Raw genomic sequence first — 20,000 nt, 5'->3', positions numbered from 1 at the left:
TCAGGTGGGTGAATGAGAGGAAAAAACTACTAAGATGTTTTCCAGCTTCCCTCCACCTGCTCGCCCTACGTGCCTCCTTGCAGCAGTGTGGCGCCGAGAGGCTCTGCTTGACATTCCCGGAGTGAACACATCTGCTGGCTGCTGGCTGGTACAGCCGCCCCTACCTGCAACTTGAATAATTACGATACTAATGTTTATCTTCAAGGTTGACGTCTACCTGAGCCGGGGTGGCGGGCGGGTCCTCATTGGTTGAGCCACAGGACAGGTGTATCAGGGAGCTGGCTGGAGGCACACCGAACCTCGCTCCCATTGGCCACTGCCTCGTACCTGCTGGCCGCTGATTGGCTGAACGCACGCGACGCCAAGGACAAGTGTGTCGGGCGGGCGGCGGCCAGGGCTGCTCAGGTTTGCCGGCACGTAATATTGTCGGATAATATGGAATACTTTGGACTATAATTGGCATGGGAGCAATCCGGGTCCAATGCCACACTGCGCATTAGTACCTCGCTTTTACGTCCTGCGCTGTCTGCATTTTTAGGAGGAATAGGTGTGGAAAAAGAGTATTAGTGACGGGAAACAAGTACATGTTAGACGAGTCGGCGGCGGCTGTGGTGGTGGTGGTGGTGGTGGTGGTGGTGGTGGTGGGGAAAAAAATATGTTCACTTGTGCCATGTTTGGAGTTTCTCACAGTCAAACATACTCAGCTGGATCTCTCTCTCTCTCTCTCTCTCTCTCTCTCTCTCTCTCTCTCTCTCTCTCTCTCTCTCTCTCTCTCTCTCTCTCTCTCTCTCTCTCTCTGGCTGCTTTCCTTTTCATTTCTTCATGTCACCTCTCCTAACACCACTCTTCATTTCATCTTCCACTCTCTCCTGCTACGTCCCTTCTACGCATCCAGTCTCTCCTCTATCCGTTGTCGTACTCTGCCCCCTCTTCACCTCCTCCACTCTCCCCTTCAATGTTCCCTTATCATCCCCTGCCACCTGCCATTGAATTTCGCTGCCGTGGCGCAGTTTCAAGTAAGGGAACGAAGGGAGCGCCTGAGGTAAGGAGCGATGGAAAAATTAAGGGACAGGTGAAAAGGAAGGGAATTACTAAGGGCAGGGAAGGATGGAGGGGGAAACAATGAGGAGTGAGGTGGGAGGGAAAAATTCAAGGGTGCGGCTGGAAAGGCAGGTGGAGGGAAAATAAATGAATGGATAGAAAGGGAGAGGAATTCATGGAGGGAGAAAATCGAGAGGATTACATGAATTAAACTTTTTCCATTCCAGTCATAAGATGGAATTTGATTTTTCTTTCTATGCATTCTTACTAAAGATTTTTTTTTAAGTCAACCACCTGCATTTCTTGAACTTTTGAATTACTCTTTTTAAAACAGTAAAGATAAAGGGTATTTTAAATTAGAGAAATGGAGATCTGACCATGACAAGCCAACAGAGCTATTAGAGAAGGATATTTGAGTTATAAGTAAGCTTTGATTTGTCTCCTAGAATGATTCTGCCTTTGTGTGTGTGTGTGTGTGTGTGTGTGTGTGTGTGTGTGTGTGTGTGTGTGTGTGTGTGTGTGTGTGTGTGTGTGTGTGTGTGTGTGTGTGTGTGAAGGAAAATTTCTCCTGCTTTTCCCTCCTGCACCCCCGCCCCCCCACCCCCCCAAAAAAAAAAAACGAAAATATGACTCCAAAAGTTATCATTGAGATGAGATGACAAGATAATCAGTATATGGAAATAATAAATTTTGATATTGTCGTAAAACAAGGAATGGATAGCCGGTAGAATATTATTAGGAGCTTCTACGTATCCTGGTGGTGGTGGTGGTGGTGAGGAAATTGTAACCCAGCAGCCAGGTAAGAGATGAGGGAGAGGAGATGAGGGAGAGGGGGAGATGAGGGAGAGGAGGGAGAGGGCACATGTGCTTAGGCCTTGGCGGGGAGGGATGAGGCAACACCCACACCTGGCCAGGCCTCACCTCTACCCTCTATAATACGAGAGAGAGAGAGAGAGAGAGAGAGAGAGAGAGAGAGAGAGAGAGAGAGAGAGAGAGAGAGAGAGAGAGAGAGAGAGAGAGAGAGAGAGAGAGAGAGAGAGAGAGAGAGAGAGAGAGAGAGAGAGAGAGAGAGAGAGAGAGAGAGATACACGCACAAAGACAAACTAAATAACACACACAAACATAAACAGATAGACGAAAAAACAAACGGACAAAAAAACAAACAAACGGACAGAAAGACAAACAAGCAACTCCCAAACCCATTCCATTCCACACACACAGTCACATTCACACAAAGATCCTCAAAAAATAAATAAATAAAATAAACACCAAGCATTCCTACAAGTCATGTGAAGCAGCACCCTCGACACCCTCAGTGGCAGGAGATGAAGGAAAACCAGAGTCCCGCATTATATCCCAGCGGCCCCGGGGAGAGCAAAGGTGTCTGATACAGTGATAAGAAACGCCCCCCATCCGCGCCCTCCGCCCCCTCTCTGAGCACCTGCTGTGACGTCACGCTTAGACAACCAATCACAAGACGCTTTCCGCCATCCTTCGTCTCGTATCCTTGCATCCTTGTGTACACTGGAGGATACGAAGCGAAAGGGACTAGTGAAAATAGTCTTGGGAGGGATTTCGCCAAACTTCACCATATATACAAGTTTCAAGTGTGTTTTAGTGTGTGTGTGTGTGTGTGTGTGTGTGTGTGTGTGTGTGTGTGTGTGTGTGTGTGTGTGTGTGTGTGTGTGTGTGTGTGTGTGTGTGTGTGTGTGTGTGTGTGTGTGTGTAATTTGTCTATGATGTTAGAGATCATACACTGGATTCGTAACTTTAAGAGGTCATAATAGTTTGTGTATTTGTGAATTTCTCTCTTAATATAACAGTATATGTATTTGTGGATTCTCTCTCTCTCTCTCTCTCTCTCTCTCTCTCTCTCTCTCTCTCTCTCTCTCTCTCTCTCTCTCTCTCTCTTCCCTCCTTCCCCATCACAAACAGCTGGATCTACACTCGATAGTAAAAACACCTGTGATCGTTTCAAAGAGATATAAAAAAATCAACTGGAGTTATTCTGAGCCTGAGTGTTTGAGTGAAGGCCAGTGAAATAACGTTACTACACGAACCACAACGCCCACACCACGCATGACAGAGCGAGCTAATGGAGGCTGTACGAGCAAGACCAGCATGTGAGGTACTGCAACAAGCCTTCCTCCATTCCTAGCCCTTTTTCCACGCTGCCTTGTTCGTCTTTATCATACCTAACAAGCTACTAATGAACTCCCGTCCTAGTTACATCGTATCATCTCCCTTAATCAACGTAAACTCCTATCCTGTACTCGTATTTCAGTTCATTACCCCACCAGGCTACATCAGAGGCTCCAGGACTCTAAAAAGTAAAAAAACTCACTCCTCCTGAAGCAATACCTCCCCGGCAGTGTTCCAGGAAGCTGCCCGGAGCGAGTCACACCTCTGGGCTCCCCGCTCCTCCCTGCTCCTCCCAGCCATCCGTGCAAACCAACCGAGAAAACAATCAGGAACCGGATTAACCTTCAACAAAGCTGCCGACCCATGCTGTTCTTATCCCTTTTGATTCTATACCTACGAAAAATGTGGTAATTCTCTTGTATTTTTTTTTACTGCACCTTTCGATTCTATATCAAATAAAGTTGTCGCCCAGAGCTGTTCTTCTCTCCTATGACTTCTATTCCTACAAAAAATGTAGTAACTTTGTTGTAATTTTTCTTTTAGTTACTGTCCCTTCGATTTTGCCTTAAACAAAGCTAGCACACAATGATGTTCTTTCTTTTATAAACTACACCTGAGAAAAAATAAGTAATTTTGTTGTAATTTATTTTGCTCTTTTTGCCGCTTCGACTCTTTCCCTGCCAAAACAATAAAACAGTATGCGGTTATTCTTTTATAAAATGGCTTTTTTTTTATAGAGATGTAAAGGTAAATATTTTGTTATTTCATAATAATACTAAAAAATACAACACGCAAAAGTTTTAATTGAAACCATATATCTTTATAATAGTAAAAAAAAATCATATATGACATAAGGATTCTGTCGTATAGAGAAAAGCTTATTTTGCTTTTATTACGATGAAACGGCTTTGAAAATACTTATAATAAAAAAAATCAACAAGCTTTTCCACACGAAATGTTTCTTTTCCTTTTCCTTCGTTGACCACCAATTTTCCTTTCAGTAGGAAGAACCTGTTATTACTCTCTCTCTCTCTCTCTCTCTCTCTCTCTCTCTCTCTCTCTCTCTCTCTCTCTCTCTCTCTCTCTCTCTCTCTCTCTCTCTCTCTCTCTCTCTCTCTCTCTCTCTCTCTCTCTCTCTCTCTCTCTCTCTCTCTCTCTCTCTCTCTCTCTCTCTCTCTCTCTCTCTCTCTCTCTCTCTCTCTCTCTCTCTCTCTCTCTCTCTCTCTCGCTCTCTCTCTCTCTCTCTCTCTCTCTCGCGCTCTCTGTCTTGTTCATGTATATTCATCATATGTTTTTTTTTCTTTTCTTTTCTTTCTTTTTTACCTTTACAAATCAGAATCTGAAGTTCATTTTCTTTCTTAACAAAACTGTGTGGAGAAAGGTTTATTCCTGTTGTGCGTGTGTGTGTGTGTGTGTGTGTGTGTGTGTGTGTGTGTGTGTGTGTGTGTGTGTGTGTGTGTGTGTGTGTGTGTGTGTGTGTGTGTGTGTGTGTGTGTGTGTGTGTGTGTAATGATGATGATGATAATAATAATATTGATAATAACAACAACAACAACAACAACAACAACAACAACAACAGCAACAACAATAATAATAATAATAATAATAATAATAATAATAATAATAATAATAATAATAATAATAATGATAAAAAAGTAATACTGATTTTTTTTATGTAGGGGGAGCACCGGCCAAGGGCATCAAAATTATAATGAAAAAAGGTCCACTGAGGAACAGTCATTGAAGAAGAGGAGATAGTTGTCTGGAAGGTTGAGCCGAGTTGATAGATGGAGGAATTGAGTTTGAAGCATTGAACAATACTAAGTTTACTCTGCCCCAAATAGAAATTTTCGAGAGATCAGAAGTCAGACGTTCTGTGGCTTCTCTGCGAGAAATGTTTACTTCCTGAAGGGTTGGACGCCTACGAAAAGACGTGGAAAAGTGCAGGGTGGTATCAATAGCGTAGGAGTGGATAGGACAAGAAGATTGGCTTAAAAGATCATTGATGAATAATGGCAAAAGAGTGGGAGATAGAACATAACCCTGAGGAACACGACTGTTAGCAGATTTAGAAGAAAAGTGACCGTCTACCACTGCACCAAAAGAAAGGTCAGAAAAGAAACTTGAAATGAAATTACAAAGAGAAGGATAGAAGCCGCAGGAGGGTAATTTGGAAATCAAAGCTTCGTGCCAGACTACTTTAAAAACTCTTGATACGTCTAAGGCAACAGCAAAGGTTTCACCAAAATCTCTACAAGAGGATGAGCAAGGCTCAGTAAGGAAAGCTAGGTCACCAGTAGAGCGGAATCCATACTGGCAATCAGATAGAAGGTCGTAAAGTGATTAATGTTTAGGAATCTGCCTGTTGGGGATATATTAAAAACTTTAGAGAGGCAGGAAATTAAAACAATAAAACAATAGGACGGTAATTTGAGGAATTAGAATAGTTTCCTTTTTTAGAAACAGGCTGAATGTAGGCAAACTTCCAGCAAGAAGGAAATGTAGATGTTGATAGACAGAGTTGAAAGAGTTTGACTGAGCAAGGTGCGAGCACGGAGGTACAGTCTCAAAGAACAATAGGAGGGACCCCATCAGATCCATAAGCTTTCCGAGGGTTTAAGCCAGCCAGGGCATGGAAATGCAAAGGATTTTAATAGGTAACATAAAATAGTCAAAGGGTGGAAGAGAGGGAGGAACAAGTCCTGAATCATCCAAGGTAGCTTTTTAGCAAAGGTTTGAGTAAAGAATTCAGCTTTAGAAATAGATGAGATGGCAGTGCTGCCATCAGGTTGAAATAAAAAGAGAGAAAGATGAAGAAGCAAAGTTATTGATGTTTTTGGTGAAGTTCCAGAAATCACGAGGGGAGTTAGATCTTGAAAGATTTTGACACTTTCTATTAATGAAGTACAGACACTTGTTTAGGTCATGCTGATACAGGTTGGTTCGGCTGAACAAAGCCTGTGTTAATTTGTACTATACAGGAAATTAACAGGTCAGGCTTGGCTACTTTTACATTTTATATGTATATGTACATATATAAACTTTACTTATCAACATGATATAGAAATAAATTTTGATATGTAAAATATATATAAAAAAAACCCACTAAGGCATTTTTTTTTGGGGGGGAGGTAATGCTAACACTGCTGCTAAATGAAGAGGGACAACACTGCAAAGAACCCTGCCCAAAGGCTTCTGACTTAGCCCGGGAATCGAACTTAGGACCTCCAGATTGTGAATTGGGAATCGTGTGTGTGTGTGTGTGTGTGTGTGTGTGTGTGTGTGTGTGTGTGTGTGTGTGTGTGTGTGTGTGTGTGTGTGTGTGTGTGTGTGTGTGAACTTACAATATCCAATCCGTCAGTTTTGGACGTGAAATTATCCCCCATTAATAACCCACATCGAGCAACACTCACGACCACTTACTGGGGGCGAGCCTTCACGCGTCCAACTGACGAGTTAATCACGGCCCTTCACCGGCACTTACTCAAACAGTGCGCTTCTCTCCCGTCATGATTACGAAGCCGTCCGCACAACCTCTACCTGAAGCACGCTGGACGGGCCACACACCAAGGAGGAGCGGGGAAATCGGAAAGGTGAGGGGAGGTATTAAAGAGAGAGAGAGAGAGAGAGAGAGAGAGAGAGAGAGAGAGAGAGAGAGAGAGAGAGAGAGAGAGAGAGAGAGAGAGAGAGAGAGAGAGAGAGAGAGAGAGAGAGAGAGAGAGAGAGAGAGAGAGAGAGAGAGAGAGAGAGAGAGAGAGAGAGAGAGAGAGAGAGAGAGAGAGAGAGAGAGAGAGAGAGAGAGAGAGAGAGAGAGAGAGAGAGAGAGAGAGAGAGAGAGAGAGAGACCGAGAGAAGAGAATGAAAGAGACGGAAGTTTGGGTGACAGGAAGAAAGAGAGGAGACGGAGATAATGTTGGAGGAAGGGAATGGAAGAGAATGTGTCTGAACTCCGCCTCGGGCTACCCACAACCTGAGGTGAGACTTAATGAAGGTTTATCAGTACTCGAAACAACTTGTGAAATGCCAACGTAGATAATTGAATGTCGACGAGAAATAAAAGTATGTTCCGACAACGGGGTGACGATAGAGAAGGAGGAGGAGGAGGAGGAGAAGGAGGAGGAGGAGGAGGCACTTGTAAAAAAAAGGTAGAAAAAAAGAGAATGTTTATATAAGATTGGCTTCGAACTATACGCTCGTACAAGTGTGACTCGCATACCAATGATCTCTCGTGGCGTGCGTGTGTGTGTGTGTGTGTGTGTGTGTGTGTGTAGAAGGGGTGAGGAGAGCAAGAAGAAGGTAGGTGAGATAGGAATAGAAGAAAGGCAGCAGCAGCAGGAGGAGGAGTAGGAGGACGGAACAAACGTGGGGGTGAAGGGGTGAAGGTGAATCAGCTCTCGTGACGACCCGCTGCAGGTGATGAAAAGAAAAGACGCTCCTTCATTAAAAACCCGACAACGCACATCCACGACTTTCTTTGCCCCACCCACTCACCCGCCAGAACACGCGTCCCCTTACACACCTCTGATAAACTGACCAAGAGAACGACGAAGATGGCGACCTAATGAACAGGAGTGTCAATATCACCTTACAGGGACTTTAGGATCGCTACGTTACAAAAAAATAAAGGTGGAGATTTCAACGCCATCTTAAGTAGCTATCTGACTCGTTCACGCCATGTCTCCGAATAGCGACATTTCTATGGGTGTTCCGAGAGGGTGGAGTCAGGCAGGACCACGAGGAGGACGAGGTGACTGCTGGGAGGTCGAGTTTCCTGCCTCATCCGCTCATTAACGCCTCGGAAGGACACCATTAGGAGTCATATTACAGACGAGAGGATCACATCTCCCTTGGTTCTCCGCCCCACCACCTCGAAGCGTCCCTGCCTCACCTCTCCCTTTCTCCCGCCGTTCATTTATCCCTGGGTCCTCCCCACTAGCACCTCAAAGCGTCTCTGCCTCGCCTTAACCTCCACCCCATCCACAATACTCACTGGAGGTCCCAAATAAAACGGGTCATTCCTTCCAACTGGCATACGACAAACAAAAACAAAAAAACAATTTGAAAACGTGACCAGAGAATTATGAGAGGCAGGAATACTCTGGAGAAGCTCAAGACTTTTTGCAGAGACCGACTCACGAAACGAAATATATGATAATTACATCTTGCGTGCGTGGTAAGCCAGTGCCATATCTTATGCTGGTGTGCCTAGCTAATGAAACACCTGTCCCGCCTGGATGAGTTTATAGCAAGGAGGCGCTGCTGGAAGGCAAATGTGGCGCGTCTCGAAGCCTGGGCGTAGTGGTCTTTAGGTCAGGAGCTGAGTTATAATTAATTTCGAGGGAGGTGAAGAAGGAGGCAGAGATGGAGGGCAGAGGCTAAAGTGAAGGAGGAGGCAGAGATGGAAAACAGAGGGTGAGGTGAAGGAGGAGGTTGAGATGGAAGGCAGGAGAGTGAGGTGAAGGAGGAGGCCAGAGGTGGAGGAGGAGAGAGAATAAGGTGTAGGGAGAAGGTACACGTACTTAGCGATGTAGGAAGACACATAGGACTTTAAAAAATGAGACTGGATGAGCTCTTGTTAAACCCAATCAAACGTTATATCATGTTCTTTATTGTTCTTTCTCCATGTCTCTAAACAATGCAGCTTACTACGAGGACAGAGGGACCATTCAAAGCACACTTTCACACTGTAAGACCACCTCGGCACCACACCCCCGCGCCGAGTATGGACGCGGCCGAGCTCACCTTCTTGGGCCCGGCGGCAGCGTGCACAAAAAGTTGACTTAATTTGACACGCGCAGACACGACCGCTCTTTTTGCCCTCACGGTCAAGCGTAGCTACTATGTGTGTACACGTGTGTGTGTGTGTGTGTGGTGTGTGTGTGTGTGTGTGTGTGTGTGTGTGTGTATGTGTGTGTGGTATTGAAGCAAGAGTGTTTACTGATATGGTATTGTTGCTGCCTCGCTGGGTGCGTTCATTGTGTACTAAATATACTTACATAAATAGCCACATTTGTTGTCTGTCTCCGTGTGTGTGTGTGGTGTGTGTGTGTGTGTGTGGGGGGGGGGGGGGGGTCACAGATCGATGCAGGTCAGTGAGCGAGGTGAGCACGGTGAGCTTACAGTCGGTCCAGTATTGCTCTCCTCAGCAGCCAAACCTTTTAACTCCTCCCACCTGTTTCTTCTTTCCTTCTCTTTCACGTCCTTACTGGTTTCGTCGTCATCATCATCATCATCATCATCATCATCGTCATCATCGCCAATAAATTCTCCATAATATCTTAGTACTACATGACAATTTCGAGTTCGTTCCATTTTTTTTCTCTCTTCCTCCTCCTATTCCTTCTCTTTCTCTTCCTCGTCCCCCTCCTCCTCTTAACACAACCCCAAAAAAGCAGCAGCTCAAGGCGGGATAAACATTTAAAAAAAAGTGAAAAAAACGACAAAAAAAAGAGACCAGTATAAAATGACCCAATTACATACTTAACAAGCGACGGTTTACTAATTTGAATACTTAATGATACGCTAAGGGGAGGAGAGTGGACGGGTCAAATACTTAGGCCTCTCTAACGGTCTCTCTCTCTCTCTCTCTCTCTCTCTCTCTCTCTCCTCTCTCTCTCTCTCTCTCTCTCTCTCTCTCTCTCTCTCTCTTACTACTGTCCGTTTCTTCATCTGTTTTCTTTTTGTCACGGTATTCTTTTAAAGTGGAAAAATAAGATTATTTAAGAGATATGATTTTTTTTTTAAGAATACAGTAACATAAAGGTATCGTTTTGTCTCGAAAACAGAGTATAAAGGAATTTCCTCAAAAATAAAATAAAACAAGATAAGTTGAGGTACTTCTAGAGTACCTCTAGAATATATATATATATATATATATATATATATATATATATATATATATATATATATATATTATATATATATATATATATATATATATATATATATATATATATATATACTAATGTACTTGTATATTTATGTGAAAAAAATAAAACTAGCTTAGTTATACAAGTTTTTTTTTTTAAGAATATGAAAAGAAAAGCCTTATTCTACCTCGAAAATAAAGTAAAAAGCTTCTCTACTCCCCAAAATGATGAAAAAAATAGAAAGTCCTTCCAGAACAGTCCTGCTATTCCTGTCTTGAGATAGTTGAAAAAAAAGTTAAGTCGAAGAGAAAAGATAATAAAAAAAAAAATCCTCCAACCCTTGTTTATATTAAATATGAAAAATCAAGGGAATAAACATAACGGGTTTCTTTGCGTGTCATTTGTATCTGAATGTGAATACAGATTTCCATTCCTGGCTATCAGTTTGTCTATCTGCATGTGTGAAGTTTCCTTTTTGTTGTCTGCCCGTCTTCCTGTTAACCTGTCCCTGTATCAGTATCTTCTCGTATGTTTGTTTATCGTTTTTCTTGTGTTGCTAATCACGCGCTGTTCTCCTCTCTCTCTCTCTCTCTCTCTCTCTCTCTCTCTCTCTCTCCCTCTCTCTCTCGCTCTCTCTCCTCTCTCTCTCTCTCTCTCTCTCTCTCTCTCTCCTCTCTCTCTCTCTCTCACACACACACACACATACTTTTCTACTTAAATAAAACTAATAATCACGTTCTATACTTACTTTAACCTACTAGTAATCCTCTTCTACAGTCACTCTCAATATCTACAAACCTCTAAATTAACTTCTCTATTCATTTCAAAGCAACCATCCACCTCTTTTCAATTTAAAGATCCGGTTCCTCTTAATCTAGCCCATTTCGCAAAGTGAATTTAACTCGTAGCTGTAGCCTCAACACCTCCTCGAGTGGCCACACCTGGAGCTGAACCTTGCCGTGCCCTTAGTGTCTGGGAGCGTGAGTAACTCTGCAATATTTCCTGGCTGTCGACGCACCGGGTTTACGGGTGGAGAGGTCGAGGAACGGGCAGGAGAGGAGAGGAGACGAGGGGAGAGGAGAAGGGGAGACCAAGGGAGGGGATGGGAGGGCATCGGCAGGAACAAGTTTTACAAATTCGCATCAAATCAACGGTTAGGGAAAGTTCTCCAAGTATGGCTGTGTGTGTGTGTGTGTGTGTGTGTGTGTGTGTGTGTGTGTTGTGTGTGTGTGTGTGTGTGTGTGTGTGTGTGTGTGTGGTTGTGTGGTGTGTGTGTGTGTGTGATGGTGTGTGTGTGTGTGTGTGTGTGTGTGTGTGTGTGTGTGTGTGTGTGTGTGTGTGTGTGTGTGTGTGTGTGTGTGTGTGAGTGAAATAAAAAAGAAATCCCTAGCATTACTACCACAAATTATCCCTAACATCACTACTACAAAATATTTCCCATACCTAATTTTCTCCACTACCTTCTCCCTTCACGGTCAGTTAATCCGGTAGTGTCGCCACGCCCCATTCCTCACAGGTCACCTTTTCCTATTTTCCAGACCTTATCTCTTCCCTAATGCCATTTTCCCTACTCCAATCCTTTTCATGCGCCTCTCCTGGCAACTCTAAGCTCCATAAGGACAAGGTAATCCCCTCTACGTGGCGTGCAATCCCTCGCCGGACCCTCCAGCTATAGTGGGCAAGGCAGCTGAGGTCAAGTCTTTGTGCTCCAGTGAATACAACACGAGTGACTGTCTTCCTCGCGGTCCTAAGAGCATGATTTATCGTGTAACGCGCCTGTGTCCAAAATGAATTCATCCCTGCTGCCATTCGCTCCTGCTCTGGCGGATTACACTTCACTTCCCCCGCTCTCCTCTGCCCCTGGACGATGATTAATGGGCGGTGTCGAGAGTCGCGTAAATTTCGGGGACGGTGAAGGTGCATCGGCGCCCGCGTGGTGTGCCGTGCCTTGCTCCCCCGCCGCCGCCACCCAGCGCTTGATGCCCGGTTATGCAACGTGGTGGCTTCCTGAAGGCCATTGGCAGTGAATATGATGGATGTTCCCCGAGGCAAAGTACGCAGCATGAATCGGAAAACATGTGGAGCTTTCTTTTTTAATATGATCGTGTTCTTTTGTAGTACATCAATTTTCTCCATGACGTCCCTTAACAAACTAGGATTATGTAGATGTATTTTTCTAATAATTGGCCTCCCCGCCTGGAGATACAAGATAGTGCTTTATAAAGTGGGTAACCTTGAAACTCAGGCGTGATTTAAAATCAAGCTCCCCGGGCCCGGCAAAGCGTCAAGGTCACTCCCCAGCTGTCCAGTAGCATTCCTCTTCCTCCTTTCCTTCACTGTACTCCTCGTCCCTCGTCGTTACTCTCGTCCATCTACTCGTTAGAATACTTACGTAGATACTTGACATTATTAAGGCGCTGTCTTGCTATCACCTCAGGTTGTTTCTCTTATCTACTGCGCTGATGTCCTTACGCTATTCTCTCCATCTCCTCCTCCTCCTCCTCCTCCTCCTCCTTCTCTTCCTTCCTCTTACGTACTCATTTATGCTTTGTACTCTCAAGAAAAAGAAAAAAAATGGAGCAATGTTCTTCTTTTTCTTTTTCCATCTAGATTTGTTGATCTGTGTTCCTCTCAGAATTCTGTCTCCTATCATTGTTTTTTATTCTTTTTTCTGGCATCGCTACTGAAAGAATCTTTAGGTAGTGGTTGCATGAAACAGTCTTATTATTAGGAAGTTTTATTTTCCTCTCTTTTTTCTCGTTCTTTTCTATTTTTCTTCCTCCTTTCTTCCATCTTCCTCTATCTTTGTTACTTCTTCCTTTTTTTCTTTCTCCCTTTTCATTTTTTTCTTTAACTTTTTCACTTATCTCCTATCCTTCTTTGTCTTCTCTTTCCTATTTTATCCTTTCATTTTTTATCTCATTGTTTTCTCTTTGTCTCCTTTTTCTTTCGTGCTGGCGAGATGTAAGGAACTGTCAATGGTATCTTCCTCCTAGTCCTCGTCCTCTTTTTCCTTCTCTTTCCCTTCCTCCTCCTCCTCCTCCTCCTCCTCCTCCTCATCCTCCTCCTCCTCTTCCTTTTCCTCTTCCTCCTCCTCCTCCTCGTTCCCCTCTTCCTCCTTCTCCTCCTTTCCTTCACCAATGTTCCCCTATTTCAATTAACTCCTTAGGTCTTGTCTCTCTTGCTTTGTTCCTACACTGTCCTTAAAGATGGCGGCTTCATTTGCATAATGAACACTCGTAACCACAGCACTTACCGCGCTCGTGAGCCATTAATTAGTTCACAGGTGTGGAAAGACTGGTCGCGCAAAATAAGTAATAACTATTACCTCTTCTAATTTACTTTAATTTAGAGCCTGGCGGTGTACACAGGTAAGGGGGCCGGTAGACACACACACACACACACACACACACACACACACACACACACACACACACACACACAAGGCATCCTCGCATCCTCGTACTCTGTCTGCCATACACGACACACACACACACACACACACACACACACACACACACACACACACACACACACACACACACACACACACACACAAGGCATCACCGCATCCTCGTACTCTGTCTGCCATACACGACTCAAATCTCCGTGGAGGCAATGAATGAAGCCAATTAGCTCTTGTGTTTGGTGCTGAGGCGAGTGATGGGGGCGTGTGTGTCAGGTGTGAGGCTGGGAGACTCGTCGGCCCTCCACGCACAAGCCTAAGAATACAAAGCAGCGCCTCTCATCATCCCGTCCCTTGCCTCTCATGTTTACGAGCGACCACAAGTTGCAGGGAACCCTCTACACTCCCATACCGGGAAGCGGGAGTGTGTTTATTCTGTCGCTCATAAATTTTCCGGGAGAATGGGTGAATGGGCGCTCCCGTGTCGTGAGCAGCAGTGGCGGAAGTGTTGGTGTTTAGGTCAACGCGCGGAGCCCCATCATCCCCATTACCGCGCCGGGAGAAAGGAGAGATGAATGTGCGCAGTAAATCAGCGATGCCAGATAAACGTCTGATGAAAGCCAGCTAGCCATCCTTCGTTAAGCCTGTTGTGAGGAGGCAGCCCAGCACACCCAGTCCACTCACCGCGCTGCCTCAGCTTTTGACACCTGCACGAAGAGTAAACACACCGTAAAGACACGAGACTGAGGCGGGTCTTTCAGGAAGCGTCAGAACGGAAGTGGGGGCAAGGTGAAGGAAGCCACACCAATGCCACACTTGAGCCACACTAAATCGAGACAGGCGAAACACAATAAAACCTGATTCTTGACCGACCGCCGCTGGGAGGCCCTCTCAGCTCAGACAACATTGTCAACTCATTAAAATTCCGGACCTGTTTTCGCCTGACCGTCCGGTGGTAAGAACATGAAGTAGAAAGCTGAAGGGGGGTGAGAGGACCTTAGGTTGACGGTCTCTTGGGGAAGGGGGGGGGACGCAGCGCTGCCAATGAGTCTCGCGGAACAGGCTATACAAGAAAAAAAATAATCGGACACTCACGGTCGGCGGCGAAACGTTGATGGCGCGGAGCGAGGCTCAAGTTGCCTGGGCGGAGAGGCGCTGGCGGGGTAGGGGAGATCAATTTTCTGGGTGGCGATCCTCTACTGTGATTAAGCAACCCACGACTAATGTGCACGTCGGGCACGGCGGGGGATGTGTGGCGGTGTGCAGGGCTAGTTGGCGGCGCGGAGGTGGGCACACAGGGCACTGGAAATGGATGGCTGAAGGTCGGGGCGAGAAATATGAGGGAGGCTGACGAAGACGAAACCTGGGATGAAATGAGAGGTATGAAAATATGACGACGGTTAGAGATAAGATCAGAGGTTGGGCAAAGACGGACAACTATTAAAGACGATGGATGACCAAAAGCGGGAAGGAAGACGAGGAGGGGGGAGGAAAAGGGGGAGGCTGGAGTGGAGACAAGCGGGAATGATGAGGGGCGAGGCTGATGTCCAGGAAAAAGGCATCGTGTTTACTAAATGAAGAAAGACAGAGCTGACAAATTATAGGCCAGCGTCAAGAGAACAAGACACGGCTTCACTCCTTCCCCTTACGAAGAGGAGGAGGAGGAGCAGGAAGAAGAGATGGTCTATCCTTCTATCCTACACGTTAAATAAAGCCACCACAACTAGGAACAAAACAACTCTTGTTCTCTACCTGCCCTCCTGATCCTCTCCGAATCAGTTATGAGACGCAGAGTAGGAGAGGCAAAACACTGAATTATTAAAGCCTGCCGCCCTGTGAAGTCAGTCAAGCATGTGAACGGCGCCAAGAGATCAATGAAGATGCATGACTAATTATACTACTATGAAATCAGAGAGAGAGAGAGAGAGAGAGAGAGAGAGAGAGAGAGAGAGAGAGAGAGAGAGAGAGAGAGAGAGAGAGAGAGGAGAGAGAGAGAGAGAGAGAGAGAGAGGAGAGAGAGAGAGGAGAGAGAGAGAGAGAGAGAGAGAGAACTAAAAACGAATAAAAAAGGAAAAAATCACTCACTCAACCTAATGAACAACATCACACACACAAAAAAGACAATAATATTTCATACGAGACACAAGAACGAAACAATTACACCCTTCGGCTGGCACAAAAGGGCAACCGGCTCGAATATATTAGTGACAGGTGAATCCAAATAACTTAATTACGAGCAGCACCTTGGTGGACCCCGGCGTCGGCGCGTCTCAATGAGGGCAAGAGGGCAAGAAATTCCCACAATGTAAATGAGGGGACAGAGCGCACTTCTCATTAATTAGGGCAGTATTTTTTTCCCCCCGTCCTCAGGTTAATGGATGGGTGCAAGGTAAGATCGCAGGGATTATGAAAAGCGAAGTGAGACTAATGAAAGAGGAACGACTGGCAAAGGAAAGAAGGGGAGGAAAGGGAGAGGGATGAGGACGAGGAGGAGGAAGAAGAACGAGCATTTTTGAGGCTGAAGGGAAGATTTGAGAGTAGCTACAGAGGTGGAGATAAAAGAGAATGGGGGAAAAAAAATCGGTCTTGCATGCATTAGAGGTGGTGGGAGAGCAATGGCGGTGAGGAAAGAAGACGAAGGAAAGTGAGATTAGTGTTTGTAGTAACTTAGAAAAGGCAAATAAAAAGAAGACTTAAAAATAGATACTTAAGAAGTGGTAAAAAAAAAAAACTGGACGGTCACAGAAAGATGACGAATGAGATAAAAGAAGTTAAATAGTATCAAAGAAAACTAATAAAGGAAGAAATAAGGAGATGATAAAAATGAATAAGAAAGAAAGGAAAGAGAGTGAGACCTGGGAAAGAAATAACCATTAAAGATGAAGGTAAATTAAAACTGAAGAAGAAAATAAATCTAAAAAAAATAAATAAATAAATAAAAACATACCAAAGGTGAAACTATATAAAAAAAGAGGTAGACAAATCAATAACCTAACCTAACCTAACCTAAGCTATAAGGGGCAGTAATAAAACGCTAAGGGAATGAGAGAGGGAGATGAAAGAAGGGAGAGGGAGATGAAAGAAGGGAGAGAGGGAGAGTATTATCAGCCCCCATAACACGTGTATCTGCCATAGCTCATTAGTGTTGACGCGCCGCTCCTCGCAGGTGTGGGTAAGGTAATACTCCTGACGATAACGAGGAAACACCATCAGCTACAGGTATTACTTACATGACCACCACCACGACCACCTCCACCATCTCCACCACCACAACCAGTATCACCACCACTACCACCACGACCACCTCCACTACCACTACGACTATCACCATCACCACCACCACAACCACCTCCACTACCACCACGACCATACCCACTACCAACAAGACCATCTCCACTACTACCACGACTATCACCATCATGACCACCTACACTACCACCACGATTATCACCACCACGATTACCCCTACTACCACCATGACTATCACCACCACAAGCACGACCACCTCTACTACCATCACGACTATCAGTATCACGACAAACACCCCTACTACAACTACTACAAAGTTGGTGGTAATGCAACTACTACTACTACCTTTACCATCACTACCGCCACCACCATTACTATTACTACTACTACTATTACTGCTACTACTACTACTACTACTACTACTGCTGCTACTACTACTTCTTCCAATAATAACATTTAAAATATTTGTGGTAATAAACGGACACCCACATAAACACACACCATTAGTCTTACAATGCAGGACATTCGACAGAAAGGGACATGTTCGGAGGTTGCCTAACAGATAGAGCGTCCTTCAGCCCCTCTAGACGGAGTCCCCTGCGAGGCACTGGTAGGGACGAGGGGACGCAACAGGTCCCCTCCGCTGACCACACATCCCGCAGACCTCCGCGGAATACTAATGCCGGGCGCGGGGACAGACACGGCCCGCGGTAGTAAAATGGGACAACCATTTCTCCCTACATTTGAGGCGGCGGCTCGCAGCAAAGGCGGCGGGCTTGTCTCACCGGCGGGACGACACACGCGTACCGGCGACGGGGGTGGTGGAGGGAAGCCGGCGGGTGTCGCGGCGGATCTCGGGTCACTAATGCAGGGAGGGACATGGGAGGCAAGAAAGAAATGAGTCCAGGGTGTGATGGGAGCCTTGCCACGTTTCTGATCGTACACTGCACCTACCTTTCGCCGGACTCCTCTCCTCCTTATATGGAGTAGGATACGTCCAGGGTAAAACAAGACTAGAAATATTATGGTACTCTAGATTTTTTTTTCTTTTTTTTTCGGGTGGCGACGTGTAACCGTGTTACATTTGAGGTTAGTTAAGCAGGACAGTTTTTTTTTTTTTTTTTTTTGTCAGCATTAGTAAGATGCCTCAGCAGGATTGACCCGTTAACGTCAGTATATTATTCTTTCACCGCACCTTGTTTGGGAAGCACTGCATTCAGCCACATCACAGAGCCTGTTGTGATTCATCATACGGCGTGTTCCTGCTGGCTTGTGGCGTCCTGTCCTTCTCGAGCTGCTTATTTAAAACTCTTAAATATTCTAATATGTAAGAGACATAATAAATTTTGATCTGAATGTTACACTATTTTCGCAGGTCATCTCGAATGTACATAAGGTGCGGCTTTTAATCTCGTCCCTAATGGAGTACAGTCCTTGTGAGGCGTCCCCTGACAGAATGAATGCAGGTGGTCTTCTGTGCGGAGGGGCTGGCGGGGACAGCCTGTGCCTTTATCTTACAAGAGCTGGGTAGTGAGGAAGACATGTTGTCCTGCGTTACTCCACCAAACGCATTGCAAAACTAGCATTTTAAAGTTAAAATCTTAAAGTCAAACAACATTCGAATAACTCTCCTGGATTTGTAATAGAGAAAATTTTTGCTGCCGTGGCTTCATCACCAGATGCCTAAAGTGCAATCTATTGTATCATGTAAGTCCCCATCTCTGATCGAAGGTGTTACACTTAGCATGGTAAACACAAAAATCAATATATAACAAAAAAAGTGCTAGTAATGATAAACTCCCCCGAAGACTATAATAATACACAAGTGTTATGTAACAGCACTTGCGTAAAAACGACTAAGCTGGGAAAAAAGAAAACCTCCCTGCAGCTGTGGGCCGTCAAGAAGACTCAAGAAGACTCGGTCACACAGCCCTGCGAAAGAACAGGTTTTCCTCCCCATTAACAGTTTGATGAAGCACGGATACCTGAGTGAGTGGCAACACCCATCACACTAACAGACATTAGAAGTCATTAGAACGATTAAATGATGAAGAAAAGAGTCATAAAGAATACAAAAACGTTCCATACTACTTTTGGAAACAGTCAGGGAACCAGCATGTTGAGGATGTTTAAACATGAACTTTTTTCTCTCTTCTTGTTGATGTGGTGATCCTACGGGATGTGTGTGTGTGTGTGTGTGTGTGTGTGTGTGTGTGTGTGTGTGTGTGTGTGTGTGTGTGTGTGTGTGTGTGTGTGTGTGTGTGTGTGTGTGTGTGTGTGTGTGTGTGTGTGTGTGTGTGTGTGTGTGTGTGTGTGTGTGTGTTTAAGCTAAATTACATGTTCACAAGTCTTGTAAGTCTGAAATGAAGGGCTGCTTCTACTGAATTGAAGGGAAGAACCCAACTCACTAGCTTTCCGTGCCCTGACTCCTGATTAGCGAGCCACAGGTGCGTCCCTCGGCTGCTCTCAAATTTGCTAGGAACTTTACGGGATGCGTGGCCACTCGAGCAGAAAAGAAAAAAGCTTGAAGGCAAATTTATGCGTAACGTACCAGAACATTTACCACATATGGGTTTAATTACCCGTTTTAATGATATGATCGTTATCAACACAGCTGTGTAAAACAAGTTTGCAGAGGTACACATGAAAAGAGAGAAAATAGGAAGCTAATTTGGGTATTTTCTAAGCTACAAAAGTATTTTAGAAACCATAATAAAAAAAAAAAAATAGGCGTCTAAAAACATGTAGGTGACACTGGAAAACGTTCTCCCAGCAGTAAAAGAGTCAGCTTTGAGTCACAACAGGAAAGTCGGGAGAAATGTGTTCATATGTAACTGACTATACAATGTTCCTCTAGCGACTCTCAGTATCTCAGTACAAGGCCTGAGGTGACTATTCTCTCGGGATACATTGAGGCGACAGTTGCAGCTTTGTTTCGAGTTAGCTTGGGGTGACACTCGTTAGTACCAAGCTCATATACCGGGTTCTTTATGGCTCAATTAACTATTAGTTGCTTTTCATTACCCTTATCACATGCCCGTCTTATCAGGCAGGTACGTGTGGCCACTATTGTCTCGTTGGATGGTCGTTAGATGGTCCATCGCTAATCCCTATCCTGCTTTACGACTGTCGCGCTCCCTGGCCACCGCAGGGAGCAGGTTTTGTGTGTAGATAGTGGATATGATGATGATGATGATGATGATGATGATGATGATGATGATGATGATGGTGATGGTGATGATGACGACGACGACGACAGTGGTGGTGGTGGTCATGTGGTAGCGGTTATGATG

The 20,000-nt window shown here is 44.9% G+C and overlaps 1 long non-coding RNA gene across 5 annotated transcripts in view; it reads right to left on the bottom strand.

Annotated features, from left to right (window-relative positions):
- The window catches only part of LOC135114197 (uncharacterized), a 226,004-nt gene that overhangs the window by 107,414 nt on the left and 98,590 nt on the right, over window positions 1-20,000 (bottom strand). The window contains exon 4 of one of the 5 annotated variants that reach the window (XR_010275436.1): window positions 19,471-20,000. This exon is cut by the window's right edge and continues 583 nt beyond it. The exons of the other annotated variants lie outside the window; for them this stretch is intronic. This is a non-coding gene — a long non-coding RNA (uncharacterized LOC135114197). Of the gene's footprint in view, window positions 1-19,470 lie in introns of those variants that run through there. 5 annotated transcript variants of the gene reach the window in all.

The sequence above is a fragment of the Scylla paramamosain genome, chromosome 27 (assembly GCF_035594125.1).
Source record: "Scylla paramamosain isolate STU-SP2022 chromosome 27, ASM3559412v1, whole genome shotgun sequence".
Taxonomy (NCBI): Eukaryota; Metazoa; Arthropoda; class Malacostraca; order Decapoda; family Portunidae; genus Scylla; species Scylla paramamosain.
The sequence above is the reverse complement of the archived record's forward strand: the minus strand, read 5'-3'. Positions and strand labels throughout refer to the sequence as shown.